Below are 14,972 nucleotides of genomic sequence, written 5' to 3' on the forward strand. Positions count from 1 at the left end.
TTTTCCAATTTCAGCGTCTGTGTCAGTGGATCCAAGGGAGGTAATATTGCTCGCTTTGTCAGTTCTGTTGTCTAAAATGGCGACCGATCGCCACCAAAATGCAAATGCACAGCACTACTCTTTTCCACTTCAACCTGTGAATGCATAAAAGCGTTTTGCAGAATAGTTTGGATTTATTGACATTAAACGTTAGCTCATGTGATCGCCTCCACAAAATCAAAAATTCTCTGCCAATCAATTCTCCACTTAAACTGGCTGTAGCGGACATGAGCAAGAATTTTAACACTGACCCCGACTGGTTATATTTGGGACATATAGTGAGCCTAAAATTGTGTCAAATCTCAGGAGGCACATGGCTGCTAACCGTGGCTAGCAGGTGGGCAAGGATCTTTAATGAAATGAAAATACAATAATTTCCAATGGAGAGTAAGTAATCCGTCTCTGAAGTGACTCCTCCAGTCACATCCAGAGAGCGGCCATATTCCTCATTAAAAGTAGTAGTATTCACATTGCTTTGAAATTTCGGCTGTACCTTTTTAAGACCTGGGTCAAACACTGGGAACATTTTTTTTAGCTTTTGAAATACTTTATGACGGGTGCGGGAGCTTCAAAGTTTGCATTTGCGTTTTGAATTCACTGCAAACATTGACATGGCTTTGGCAACAAAAGCTGCTCTAACTTAAACGCCACAAAAATTCTTCTTGAAGATTCCTCACATTATGTCTTGTAAATATTTCACATTTCCAACGTGCGAGTACCCCGACGTTGCCAGGGCTGCGAGGGCCCTTTTCGTTATTTTTCTATGTTTTGCGCGTTCAATCTCATTTTTGCACCCCTGAACATGCACGAAAACTCACCAAACTTTGCAGTCTCATCGGGCCTGATGAAGAGTTTTATATTTTAACGTCGGCGTAAACGGTGCCAACAAAATTCTTCTTCAAAGTTTGTGTTTAATATTCCCTTCGCCCCAATGGACAAAATGCTTAATAACTACTCTGCACATGCTGCTTAGAATCCAAAACGTCACATGTACATAAAGAGTCATCCCCCGAATACATCTCTTAATATTCTGTTATACGCATAGCGCTACCTAGTGGCGACTAGGAATATATTTTTTTACATTTTAACATACTGCACGAAGCCCTTTTAACGAACCCAACTGAAAATTATTCAGAACAGCCTCAATACTTTGATCTTACTCTTTGCCGAATATTGTGACTTTTCGTCGAAGGGCGTGGACATTACGGTGCCGCAAAGTTATTATTTACCGTGACAATAAAAGCTGCTGTATTTTGACTCAGATGATCCTATCATGTCAAATCTTTTCTGATTTGATGATAGTCAAGCCTTGTCAAGTCATGTGAAATCTTCCACTCTGCCTATTCTGTACAGCAGGGGTGCTCATTACGTCGATCGCGATCTACCAGTTGATCTCAAAGGTAGTATGGGTAGATCGCATGACATTAAAAAATAGACGTCAGCCTATCATTATCCGTCATGTGATTGATACAAGGCACCCAGTCAGATGACACTTGATTTTTTTTTTGTGACACATAGGTCACCACGCATGCGCAAACAACGGTACTAAGTGCCGCACAACTAACAAGCTGGCGAGTTGGTTACCTCCAATTTTAAGCCCTCGTTTTATTCTCTTGAACTCAAGGGGGGTATAAACATGAGTGGGGGTGCTGGACCAAGTGAGAAGACAAAAACGTATCACTTTTATACGGAATGGGAGGAGGAGTTGTTTTTCACGTTGACATTTTTGAAGTGCGTTTGCCTCATCTGCCAGTCTACCACCGCAATACAAAAGAAGGGAAATGTGGAGCGGCATTTTTGGACTTCATGGAAATCATGATTCCGACTTTCCGCCGAAAATCGAGCTGAGGAAGAGAAAGGTAAAGGAATTAAAAAGCCAATTGTCAGGACAGCCGTCATTTTTCACATAACTTACTTCAAAAGCAAAAGCCGCCACCGAGATTGCCTCATGCGATTCTGCAAGGTACATGAACATATATTGTACAAAAAATCCTCAATATAATAATATTCCCTTTATTAGTCCCACAATGGGGAAATTCGAGATTCGAACCCAGGCCTCCTGGGGAGACTGGGTCCTGAACGCGGCGCCTTAGACCACTCGGCCTATAAATAAATTTTCATTTTTATAGTAGGTATATCATTTTGCTTTGGTCATTTTACAAGTAGCTCACATGCTGAAAAAGTGTGAGCACCCCTGCTGTACAGGGTTGCGGGGGTTGCTGGAGGTAATCCCAGCTGACTAGGGACGAAAGGTACACTACACCCTGAACTGGTCGCCATCCAGTCGCAGGGCATACACCAACACCCTCACCTAGTGGGAACCGATCCCACGCAGTCTACAGACAACCCAGGCAAGTAAACCACTACACCATCAGTGAAATTCCTCCTTGATGACAATGCATATTTATTGTTCAGCATAGTTGTCGCGCCACTAACTTTTTGAGTGAAATAGATGCTTTTTTCTTGAATATTTTTCTCAGAATAGGTGAACTCTACCTCACATTTGCTCGGAAGAGGGTTTCGGCTTTAATGACGTCAAATCAAAAAGTTTGTGATATTAAGCGAAAAGCTGTTGCCGTGGCAACCTGCATTTCGCCATTAAAAATTGCTGATTTTAAGGGTATAAGTTGTTATCTACTGGCTAAAAGAAATAATATTTTTGCTCTTTGATTTTTTTTTTATCCTAGCAGGAAATTCAGATGTACTTTATAGTTGCTCCAAAAAAAGGACCTTCACGTTGTTCAAGAACCAAGTTTATTTTTTGTGCAAATCTTCTGGCAAGATGCAGTTAGGCAATAAAGCAACGCTGGTTTTGAGGGTCTCAATATGCACAAAAACTAATAAAACTTTGCAAACATCAGGTTCTTTGCATGCACAGATTGCATTGAACAAATTCAACTGAAAATTGTTGAAAAAGCCTGAATACGCCAAATATTGGCACATTCAGCAAAGGGCATGGCCATTATGGTGCCACAGAGTCTGAGTATTCACCGTAACAATAAAAACTGCTTCTACTTGACTCAGATGAGCCTATGTTCTTGAATCTACAAACTTATTTTTCACTGTAGTGGTATTACCACATACTGGCTAAAGGTTTAACATGTTTTATTCTTAGTTTTGCTCCAAGCAGTTTAACCAGGCCGACCTCATATTTGCTCAGATGAGTGTTTAGGCCTAAATAATGTTAAAGCAAACTTTGTTTAATCATTTTTTATCAGAAATTGCACAGCCATATAAATCTATAAAGACATAAACGTAAGACACACAGTACAACTCCCCTTGAACATGGAAAGTATATTCGAACATACATAAGCAACCCCCCCCAAAAAGGATAAAAAAATAAAAGAAAAACAGTCTCCAATCACTTTTGAATAATAACAAATGCAACTTAAGATAAAATAAGTAAATTCAGTACCCATGAAATCAAATATATATTTAAAAAAAAGAACAGGGACTTCCAGTTTCGGATCGAAAGGGATGGCCGCCTAATGAGAACGTTCCCGACGAAAGTGTGAAAATTGCCCTTAAGTGAACTTACCGTATTTTCGCAGTCATAAGGCACACTTAAAAGTCCCAAAACTTCCCCTAAACTAACACAGCGCCTTGTAAGGCGACTGCGCTCATTATATGGACAAAGTATCACTCGCGACCATCAACCCTTTTACTCATTGGGCTGTTCGGAGTGCATGTTAGCACACCCTGCTGGGCAAAGTGTGAGTCATCTATGCTTCAAAGTGACCATGACTATACATTATGTGACTATGGTGTTTGGGTGATGGTGTGGGAGAAAGCTGGACAAAAGGGCAGCTGTCCACAATGTTGTAGTCTGTCTTATCATTTATGTTATTGCAAGCAAGAAACGTCCCAGGTTTAGACAACAGACAAAAAGCCCAAAGCATAACAGCACATCTCTCTAAACAGCCATGCAAATCTCTCTAAACAGCCATGCAAATCTCTCTAAACAGCCATGTGATTGGCTGAGTCTGAGTGGCTCCCAGAAGGCATTGCTCTAATGGCTCCCAAGAAGCCATTGCTGTATCATTTTGTGTTATTTTTATTTCTTTTTGGTATATTGATGGCATGAGAGATACATGTTTTGTGTTAATCTTATTTCTTTGTTTCATTGTTTGCTTGTATGCTGAGTTTTTTTTTTTTTTTTTTTTGAAACCGTGACTGTCAGGTTCAATCACCTAAGTATTCACTGAACATAGGCAAAATGAATGGAAGGAAGACAAGAGTTGATCTTTTACTCGCGAGGAGAACGAACGGAGGTGTGCTCAGTTACATCTCCAACTTTGTTCTGGCGAACACTCCGCTGAGCCCTCTATTTTATTAGGGAAGTCCCTAACAATACAATGTATTTGCACTAAGGGATGAAGGGGGAAGCACCAGCAGGAATATGTAAACATCTCAGACACAAGAGGAAAGACAGACATCAATGGCAGTCATCCAACTGATTGAAAAGGCAGATATGCCCTTTTAGTGCTCTGGTACTAAATGTCTCAGTCCTTTTGTTTCAGAGGTGTGTCTCGGCACACCTCCTTTGATGTTGCAGACGTTGATCCAGTCCTCAGGCATCCGCTTCTCTGTGAAGTCTTCTCATCCATATGGTCAAACATAGGTCACGCTGTGGAACAATTCTTTTGCAATACTAATAGAGTAAAATATGGGATAAAATATATCTTCAACCTAACATTTCCCTCCTGTTTATCACATATTTACTCAAATTCTCACATCACCATACGTCAGTCACTTCAGTGAGATTATTTATTTATTTTTATTTTTTTTACTGTAAGATCATATTTATGAAAAGAAATACATTTACACTCAGAGGCAATGTTGATTATTCGCAGTTCCCAGGGTCTGGAAACAATTCAGGTTGGTCATAAACCATATCATTGTTTTCATCATTGCCATTACCTTCTTGATCAGGGCCAAACAAATAATACATTCGAGCCATCCGGTTCTCCATGGACGATTTTGCTGTGATTATCAATCTGTTAATCAGAGAACGCATACACGAATACAACAGCATCCTCACAAGGTCAAGAATGCTGCAAAAACTGCGGTTGATACCAAATTGAGGACACTAGGGCTCGGTATTGTGCAAAGGCATTCATCCAGGAACTTCACATGGTGGCGTCAAGACCAGTTGTCCTTTCATTTACCATTAAGAGTCCTGAGACTTCTATGGCCCTGGTTAGACTACCACCCACCGCTGTGTTGTTGGGAATAAATGTGCAACATTGTTCCCCGAACATAGCACAAACACCACCTCTCTCATCCAACAATACATCAACAGTCATCCTGTTCCGGAATGCCATAAGGGATTGGCTGATAGCCGTTCATGCACAGTTTCAAACCCACTTTGCGTCCAATTACCTAATTTTTGCACGTTGTGATGATGCAGTTGACCTGTCTGCGTTCTTCGTTCTTAGTTCCATGACTCAAATCCTGTTACTTGATCTGTTAATTTACAATTACTTACTTACACTAAGGAGAACACCGATGGCTTCCATGTATGTTGAATCATTTTTGGCCATGATGCACTGCTTTCTCTTTTTAACGTCTCCGATGTCCTGTCATGACATTGGACAGTTAACACAGTTTATTAACAAACAATATAAAACATACCATTTACGATCAATCAAGTACATTTTGAGAAATGGCACTCTCCAGAAACTACCAATAATTTATAAGCAGGGCCTAGTTATGAAAAACACATACAGATATGCACTAAGTCTAAAAACCTGTTTCATTCTTGGGTGATTTATCAAATGATCGATCATATCCACACCACCACCAGATTTCCCCTCTTGATAGTGGATTGAAGTTTATTTCAACCACTATCAACACGAGACACAGTGGTGGTGATAAAATTTCCAACCGCTCAGCTCTGTCAGCAACATTAATACAATTGAAATTTTCAAGAGCGATTATTATAGAAAACATGTTCATCTACATCAACTCCAGTCACAGGATACACGCTGACCCGATCCATCCATGTATTATCAAGATAAGCATTAATAAAGATAAAGATAAAAGATAAAGATGTCCTTTATTAGTCCCACAATGGGGAAATTTGAAGTGTTACAGCAGCAAAGATATAGATCACACAGAGTCGGCGGCGTAATGTAGCCGTTAATGTATAACATTAGCAGCAGACATTCATAAAAAGCATGCAAATATACACAGTATAAACTTATCTAGTGTAAGGAAACACTCCTAATGCCTGTCCATTATACAGAGGGGGAAACACTGTAATGATAAAAACTACTGAATGATTGAAAATACTGCAATGATAAAGATATTACAATGATAAAAGTACTGTAATGGTGAGAGTACTGAAATGACAGGAAAGTACTGCAATGATAGAAAACACTGCAATGATAAAAGTACTGTAATGGTAAAAGTACTGCAATGATAAAATATACTGCAATGATAAAAGTAATGTAATGGTAAAAGTACTGCAACGATAGAAAAATACTGCAATGATGAAAGTATTGTAATAGTAAAAGTACCGCAATGATAGGAAATACAGTAATTATAAAAGTACTGAAATGATAAAAGTACTGTAATAGTGAACATCCTGCAGTGGTGGAAATACTACAGTGATAGAAGTATTGTAATAAGAATACTGTAATGGTAAACAAAATACATCATTGGTCGATGTTTAAGTACACCCTTGGCTGAAAGTACAGTAGTAGTTAATATTGCATCCTAGGACTGCACGATTGCACTAATGACCTTCCTGTTTGTAGGCCTGACCCAATGTTCTTGTTAAAAAGTCTGACAGCAGTCGGCAGGAAGGAGCGGCGAAATCTCTCTTTGGTACAGCGAGGGTGTAAAAGTCTGCCACTGAAGGAGCTGTAAAGTGTTCTCAGAGTGTCATTGAGTGGGTGGGCTGGTTTGTCCAGCATTGATGACAGTTTTGCCGTCATCCTCCTGCCCCCCACTGAGTCCACAGAGTCCAGGGAGCAGCCCAGGACAGAGCTGGCCCTCCTCACTAGTTTGTTCAGTCTCTTTTTGTCTTTTTGTCCCGGCCCGAGATGCCTCCTGCCCAGGAGACCACTCCATAGAAGATGACCGGTGAAACCACCGAGTCATAGAAGTTCCTGAGGAGTGTTCCCCGAACGCCAAAGGACCTCAGCCTCCTGAGTAGGAAGAGTCTGCTCTGACCCTTCCTATAGAGAGCATCTGTGTTGTCTCTCCAGTCCAGTTTATTGTTCAGATGAACACCCAGGTACTTGTAAATTGAGACCCTCTCAACGTCTGTTCCCTGGATATTCACTGGTGCAGGTGGAGAGTGCCGACGCTTGCGGAAATCCACCACCAGCTCTTTGGATTTCCCAGCGTTGATTTGGAGGTGGTTCTGCTGACACCAGTCCACGAACCCCTGCGTAACCCCTCTGTACTCCCGATCGTCATCGTCAGTGATGAGGCCGACAATCGCAGAGTCATCAGAGAACTTCTGCAGGTGACAGGTTGTGGAATTGTATTTGTAGTCCGAGGTGTTGAGGGTGAACAGGAAGGGAGCCAGCACAGTTCCCCGCGGCGCTCCCGTGCTGCAGAGGAGCACGTCAGACACACAGTCTTGTGTTCTCACGTACTGTGGCCGGTTTGTGAGGTAGTCGTGAATCCATGTGATGAGGTGGTGGGCCACTCCCGCCTGCTCCAGCTTGTCTCCCAATAAGGCGGGCTGGATGGTGTTGAAAGCACTTGAGAAATCAAAGAACATGATCCTCACCGTGCCCCCCACCTTCTCCAGGTGGAAGAGTGAAGTGTGGAGCAGGTAGATGATGGCATCATCCACACTGATGCCAGGCTGGTATGCAAACTGGAGTGGGTCCATTGAGGAGCTGACCATGGGGCGCAGATGGACGAGGACTCTCCAGGGTCTTCATCAGATGAGACGTCAGCGCCACTGGTCTGAAGTTGTTGAGCTCCTTCGGATGGGGTGTCTTTGGAACCGGAACCAGGCAGGATGTTTTCCACAGCTGGGGGACTCTGCCCAGCTTCAAGCTCAGGTTGAACATGTGCTGGACGATTCCACACAGCTGGTCTGCGCAAGATTTGAGGAGCTGGGAGCTGATCCCATCTGGGCCTGCCGCCTTCCTCGCCTTCATCTTCCTCAGCTGGATCTTCACCTGAGATGTTGTGAGGAACAAAGCTGAGCAGGAGGAAGTGGTGGTTGTCTGATGAGGCTGGGAACTGGAACCTGTGGAGAGAGAGAGGGGCGAGAGAGGGGGAGAGAGGGTCTTGTTCGCAGTGGCAGGAGGGGTGGGTGGGGGCTGCATCAGGGAAGCCTGAGCGGGGTCAGACATTTGATCAAACCTATTGAAAAATAGGTTCAACTCATTTGCCCACTGAAGCCCCCCCCCTTCTGGGTCTTACCTGGTTGTCCGTGGCCTGAGATGGTCTTCAGGCCCCTCCAGACATCCCTGGCATTGTTCCGCTGCAGTTGTTCTTCCATCCGCATCCTGTAGGACTTTTTCCCCTCTCGGATCCTCCTTCTCAGCTGACTCTGCACTCTCTTCAGCTCGTCCTTGTCGCCTGAAACAAAAGCCCTCTTTTTCTCCTTCAGGAGAGCTTTAATGTCCGGTGTGATCCAGGGTTTGTTGTTGGAGAAACATCTTACAGTCCTGGTGGGAATGGTGTTCTCCATGCAGAAGTTAATATAGTCTGTAACTGTGTCTGTTAGACCATTAATGTCCTCACCGTGAGCTTCGCTGAATACCTCCCACACAGTTGTGTTGAAACAGTCCTTCAAGGCCTCCTCGGCTTCTCCGGACCATCGCTGAACTGTGCGTGTCACAGCTGGCTGCCTGCGGACGAGAGGTTTGTACACAGGCAGGAGAGCAACCAATTTGTGGTCAGCTTTGCTCAGCGGGGGAGGGGCAGTGACGTGTACGCCTCCTTGGTGTTGGCATAGAAGAGGTCCAATATTTTATTGTCTCTGGTGTGGCAGGTTACATATTGTGTGAATGAAGGCAGAGAGGAGGAAGGAGAAGCATGATTGAAGTCACCAGAGATAAGGAACAAGGCATTTGGGTGCTGTGTTTGTAGCCTGCTCACAGCTGCATTCAGTACATCACAGGCTGCCTCACCGTTAGCAGAGGGTGGCACGTACGCCGCCACCGCGATCACATGACTGAACTCTCGCGGTAAATAGACCGGACGCATGCTAACAGCTATCAGCTCAATGTCCCGACTGCAAAGTTGATCCTTAACAGTTATGTGCCCAGGGTTACACCATCTATCATTAACAAACACAGCCAGCCCTCCCCCTTTTCTCTTACCGCTCTCCAGTGTCCTGTCCGCGCGTAGTATTTGGAAGCCGTCCAATTCCACGACGGCGTCCGGCGTTAGCTCTGTTAGCCACGACTCCGTGAACACCAGCAAGCTAGCCTCCCGGACAATCCTCTCGTGCCGGGTTAGCGCTGTTAGCTCGTCCATTTTGTTGGGGAGTGATCGAACATTCCCCATAATAACGGACGGGAGGACGGGGTGATATCGTCTCCTCCTTGCCTGGCGTTTAGCCCCCGCACGACATCCCCCGTCTCTTCCTCCTCAGCTCGCGGGGGATATCGGGTCTCGCTCCGGGAGCCCACGCGGGGTTAGCACGGAGTGCTAACAGCTGATCTCTTGTGTACACGATCGATCCGTAGCTCCGAGTTTCGTCTCCGGACACGATCGCGCAAAAAACAGCCCCCAACAGCAGTAAAACCACCGCAAGTTGGATGTCCATTGCTGAGGTGAGGTAAAAATAAAATAAAAAAGGGTAAAGGTAAAAAACACACGAAAAAGGCTCAATAGTGAGCCACGCTGCTGTAAACTGGCAGCCACTCGCGCGGCGCCGGAACCACTTTGTTTTGGGGGTGGAGGGGTAATATCAATTAACACAATTCCGTTTGCTTATTTTGGATATCTCGTTGTCCAATTGCTATCTTTTCATGAAAGTACATACTTTCTCCTGTAACTTTGTTCTGTGGACCAATAGTTGCCCACTTCAGTATTACTTAGAGAGTTCCAACTCAAATCAAAGCTATAAACATGTCGTCCAAGCTCCACAAATATGTCTCATAACTTTTTTTTTTTTCCAATCATTTGCTTGGTGTTTGCAAATCCATTTTGATTAGTAATTGGGACTCTTACTGTTGGTATTGTACTATAGTCACTTCATAGTTTGCTTATGTAACTCTGGATCGTTCCCACATAACAACAACAAAAATATCAGAATAACATTGTATACATCCAACATAGAACAGTTGCTTTTAACCACTTCAGGGTCATTTTGTCTGAAATATCCCCTCTACTTAGTCTGGTGTCTTATGAAATAAGACCACCCTATCATCAGACTTCCGCTCATCTCCTTTGTAGGAGATTCCAACCAAAATGACCTTTTTACGTGTCAAATGTACCAATGTTGACTCTTCTACCATCTTTACAGCTGTGAGAGCTGTCAATAAAACTTAACATGGCATCCCCCTTGGGTAATTACAAATGTCTTATCTTCAAACTTCTTTCAAGCATCCAGTCTCCTGGCTTCACTAATTTAGTGCCCTGCTGGGAGACAGGAAGATCCTTATCACTCTAAATTTGCGCCTGTCTTTTGTTTTCCTAACACTTTTCACATATGGTCAGCTAAAGTTGCTTCAACATCTATTTCCCATTTGTTCTTAAATTTGAGGTATTCTGCAAGGCCTACCAAACAATGTTTTACAACGTCTCAGTCCTAAATACAATGAAATAAAATACAATAATAATAATAATAATAATATTCCCTTTATTAGTCCCACAATGGGGAAATTCGAGATTCGAACCCAGGCCTCCTGGGGAGACTGGGTCCTGAACGCGGCGCCTTAGACCACTCGGCCATCCTGGCAGCCAATACAATGCAACTCTCTGTATATAACTCAAATTAACTCACAAAAACACATATACAGTAGATACCAGAAAAACAACAGAACAGCAACAGTCTCATGTTGAATCAAAGGCCCAAATATTCATCTTCAAATGAGGTTTAAAATTGGACAGAGAGGCGACTTGCATAACATTCAATGGAAAGTCACAGTACTTGTCGTTTTTACAAACAGTTTTACTAATTTCCATACACTGTGTCCACTTCCTCCCCGTTTTCTCAATGCAAAGCTTTTTCACTTTTTTTTTTTTTCGTTCATTCTTTTCACCAATCCAGAGCTTTGAGGGTGGTAAACACAATTATCCTTTAAATCAATGTGAAACATCATTCCTATCTCTTTCACAAGTTAGTTAACAAAATGGGTACCATTATCACTGTTAATTATTTTCAGGAATACCATATCTTGGAATGATATCCTTACAAAGTACTTTTGCCACTGTCAATGCATCTGGATTTGTTGGTTAGAAAGAGTTCTAACCATTTCGAATTCACATCTATGATGACCAAACATTAGTTTTCTTTTTTTTTTTTTTACTTTGGTTTAGTTCAAATAAGTCCATATGAATAATTTGAAATGGATATTGTGGTGTTGGAAAGCGTCCTCTGCGTGGACTCAAATTACCTTGTGCATTGTGTTTCGCACACGTTAAACATGCCCTACAAAAATGTTTCTAATAAGCATTAAAGCCGTAAGCCGTATAATAACGTAATATCTGATGCACCATTTCCCCTGTTGAGACATGTGTGATACCATGACTCAATATAGCAGCCCATTTGTAAAGATTATTGTTTGGTCATACACAGATCACGTAGCGATGTTACGCCATTTTCCTCCAAAGCCTTTGTCTAACTTTGGGACTTTGTTGTTGCTCATTTCATCATGTGTCGTTATCCAAATTTGTGTTATCTCTAGTACTAACGTATGTGTCTGGCCCGCAACTGCCACTTTAGCCATTTTGTCTGCAAATGCATTCCTGAGGGACACACTGTCCGTGCGCGATGTATGTGCCGCACATTTTAAAATGACTATATGTGTAAATAGTAACACAATTTACTCTCTTTAGTTCACACGCTTTTGTTAAAGTTACTAATTTTGCTGCATGAGCTGAGTTTTTCAGTGTCATTTGTTACAACTACAGTATTTTATTTATTTATTTCATTTATTTCTCACAGATGAGCCATCTACAAATAGTACTTCTCTGTTTTCTGAAGGCGAATCGTTTTGATGCCTTTACTTTTGGTTACTTTTTTCTACTAACTCCTAATAATCTAGTTTTGTACCATCCTCCTGACATAATAACGACATAGCCGAGTTTAATGTTGTACATCTCTCTATAATCAGATGTGGTTACGATAACAATATATTCATACACTATAAATGTCCCGCTGGTGACAAAAACTTCATGTTCATCTGCAAAAGCAATGCAGAAACCGCACGTGGTACTCTCAAAACCAGAGGATGGAACAAAACTATGGTTGCACTTGTTTCTGCAATTTCCAGATTGTGGGACTAATAAAAGACCATCTTTATCTTAATCTTACAGCAGTAATTTCTGCATAATTTGGAACCAAGATTTTGCAATAGTTTGTTAAGTTTAAACATCTTAATTTTATTTTATTTCCTATTTTTATAACTTTGTGACTCATTTTACTTCAACCAGGTGTACCTCAAAGTGAACAAGTACACATCTATGTTATTTGTTGCCTCTAATTTCTCCTCTGCTTTAATGAAAATACTAGCCCTTCTAATCAAATTTCCATCTTTTTGCCTGTGTCATTTCTATCTCTGCATTTCATTCTATTTCTGGTCTACCTTAAGACAAACATTGTCAACTGAAGTATGAAACACAAAATTTTGAATTTATTTAATCAATTCATCCTTTCAGAAGAACCTAATTTTTATCCTCATTCATTGTTGGAGTCACACCTTCTTCAATCACCAAACTCTCTCTCTGACTTCCTCCCCCTACTTGGGAACGAGCATCTAACTTCAAAGAGCTGTGAACTCTTTGTTACAACACACTCATGATTTACGATTACACCTATACCCATTTTAGCTCTACTTCATCAATCCTTTTAGCACAATTGCAACCACTTTTATCACTCTTCCTAACATTTTGACACACAGACAAACATACAAATGTATATACGGGCCCACAAAACGACACACACACACAGTTCTCAACACTGAACAGCTACAAACAATAATAACATGTTATTAATAACAGCAACACAATCTATCTTTATCTTTGGCCAATAATAAGTCCTTCAATTCAACTAATCTTTTTCTCTCATAATTATGTATGTGCAGCCCTGTAGGGCCACTGCAGCCTCTGCCACAAATGCACACTGTCACTTATACACGCAGCACATTGAGGTGAGCGCATTTTTGGTTCATCTATCATTTTTTGGGTTTTTTTGTCTTATCGATGCAGTTCTGTCTGATCTAGTTGACATTCTATGTGGCATTACCTGTTAATGTGGGAGTGGGGGTAACTCAGGATACAGGGGGCAGTTGCAACCCCCCCCCTTCTTCTTTACCTTCTTCAACAACTTTCTCTGACATTCTCAAATACTGGCCGTTTCATCATCCTCCTTTCTATGGAACATTAATTGTTCCTTTCTCTTTTCTACACATTCACTATCTTTCTCTTCACATTTCTTTTCCTTTCTGATTTCATTTTCATGCTCTTTTTGTCTCTTGACTCCCTCCTTTCTTTTTGAGGCTACTCTCATACAATATTCTGTTTCCTCAAAGCCATTTTTCTTCATCTTTTTGGGGTCTTTCTTTGTCTTTCCTATGATAGATTCCTGCAATGCGGCTATTTTTTGTGTATTTAACTGACCATTAAAGCCATGTTCAGCTATCCATTTGTCTAAATACTGAATTTTATCAGGATCCTGTTTTTCGATGAACTTCCAATCTTTACACTGCAGCGTATCCCTGGGTTTTATTTTACTACCTAATATCCCCATTTTAGAAAATTTGGACCAGTTTGTCAACACCTAGGTTGTTCTAAAACTGGTTTCTCATCAGTAGGACAGCAACTCAAATTTCCTGTTGTGGTAATTCTCACTTCAACCCTCTTCAGGTGGAGAATTCTTGCCTATTGCATCCACAACAGTCTGCTGTTTATAATCCTACTGTATTACATGGGATAAAATGCCAAGTGGTATTTGTAATCCCCAATCACACCACTCACTCACTCACTTCACACAGGGTTTTACATACGGTTTGCGCAAACATTCACACACGGAATTTAAGTGTACACAGGACTCCGCCGTCCACGGAATTTCTCCACGGAATTTCTCGGACTCCGCCGTCCCTCATATACCTGCCATTGACTTAGTATTCACAGGTTTTTTTTTTTTTTCATTTCTCACTCCACTATCCTTCATGGACCTGCCATCGACTAGTATGCACAGGATTTCTAACTCTATACACAATTTCTTTCTCTTTTCTCTATCTTTCTTTCTTTCTCTTTTCTTATTTCATCTCTACTTCATGTCTTTCTTCACTTTATTTTTTATTTTATTTTTTTTTTTTTAATTTATTTATTCTTAATGCGCAATGACCTCCAGTCACTCACTTCCCCCCTAAAAAAAACTGATCTCACCACTGTTGTCTTCCCTCCATTGGATCGCCGTCAACTGTCAGATCCCAGCTGGTGGGGTGAGGTCCAGTCCTGGAAAAGGATTTTTAGGCTCTCTAGTGAGCCTGCCATGGCCATGGTCTTTCTGGAGTTCACCACACCCGCTGGAATCCTTAGGTATCTTGGCATCCGGCTCGAAGGACCAAAATTATGTCAGGTTCAATCACCTAAGTATTCACTGAACATAGGCAAAATGAATGGAAGGAAGACAAGAGTTGATCTTTTACTCGCGAGGAGAACGAACGGAGGTGTGCTCAGTTACATCTCCAACTTCGTTCTGGCACACACTCCGCTGAGCCCTCTATTTTATTAGGGAAGTCCCTAACAATACAATGTATTTGCACTAAGGGATGAAGGGG

General features: G+C 41.8%; 1 protein-coding gene and 1 long non-coding RNA gene across 2 annotated transcripts in view; one reads left to right on the forward strand and one right to left on the reverse strand.

Annotated features, from left to right (window-relative positions):
* The window catches only part of LOC148335961 (alpha-taxilin-like), a 193,678-nt gene that overhangs the window by 138,849 nt on the left and 39,857 nt on the right, over positions 1-14,972 (reverse strand). The window lies entirely within an intron of this gene.
* The window catches only part of LOC148335962 (uncharacterized), a 37,425-nt gene that overhangs the window by 401 nt on the left and 22,052 nt on the right, over positions 1-14,972 (forward strand). The gene's annotated exons all lie outside the window — the stretch shown is intronic.

The sequence above is a fragment of the Idiotropiscis lumnitzeri genome, chromosome 5 (assembly GCF_059441095.1).
Source record: "Idiotropiscis lumnitzeri isolate Australia: NSW breed Sydney's pygmy pipehorse chromosome 5, RoL_Ilum_1.0, whole genome shotgun sequence".
NCBI lineage: Eukaryota > Metazoa > Chordata > Actinopteri > Syngnathiformes > Syngnathidae > Idiotropiscis > Idiotropiscis lumnitzeri.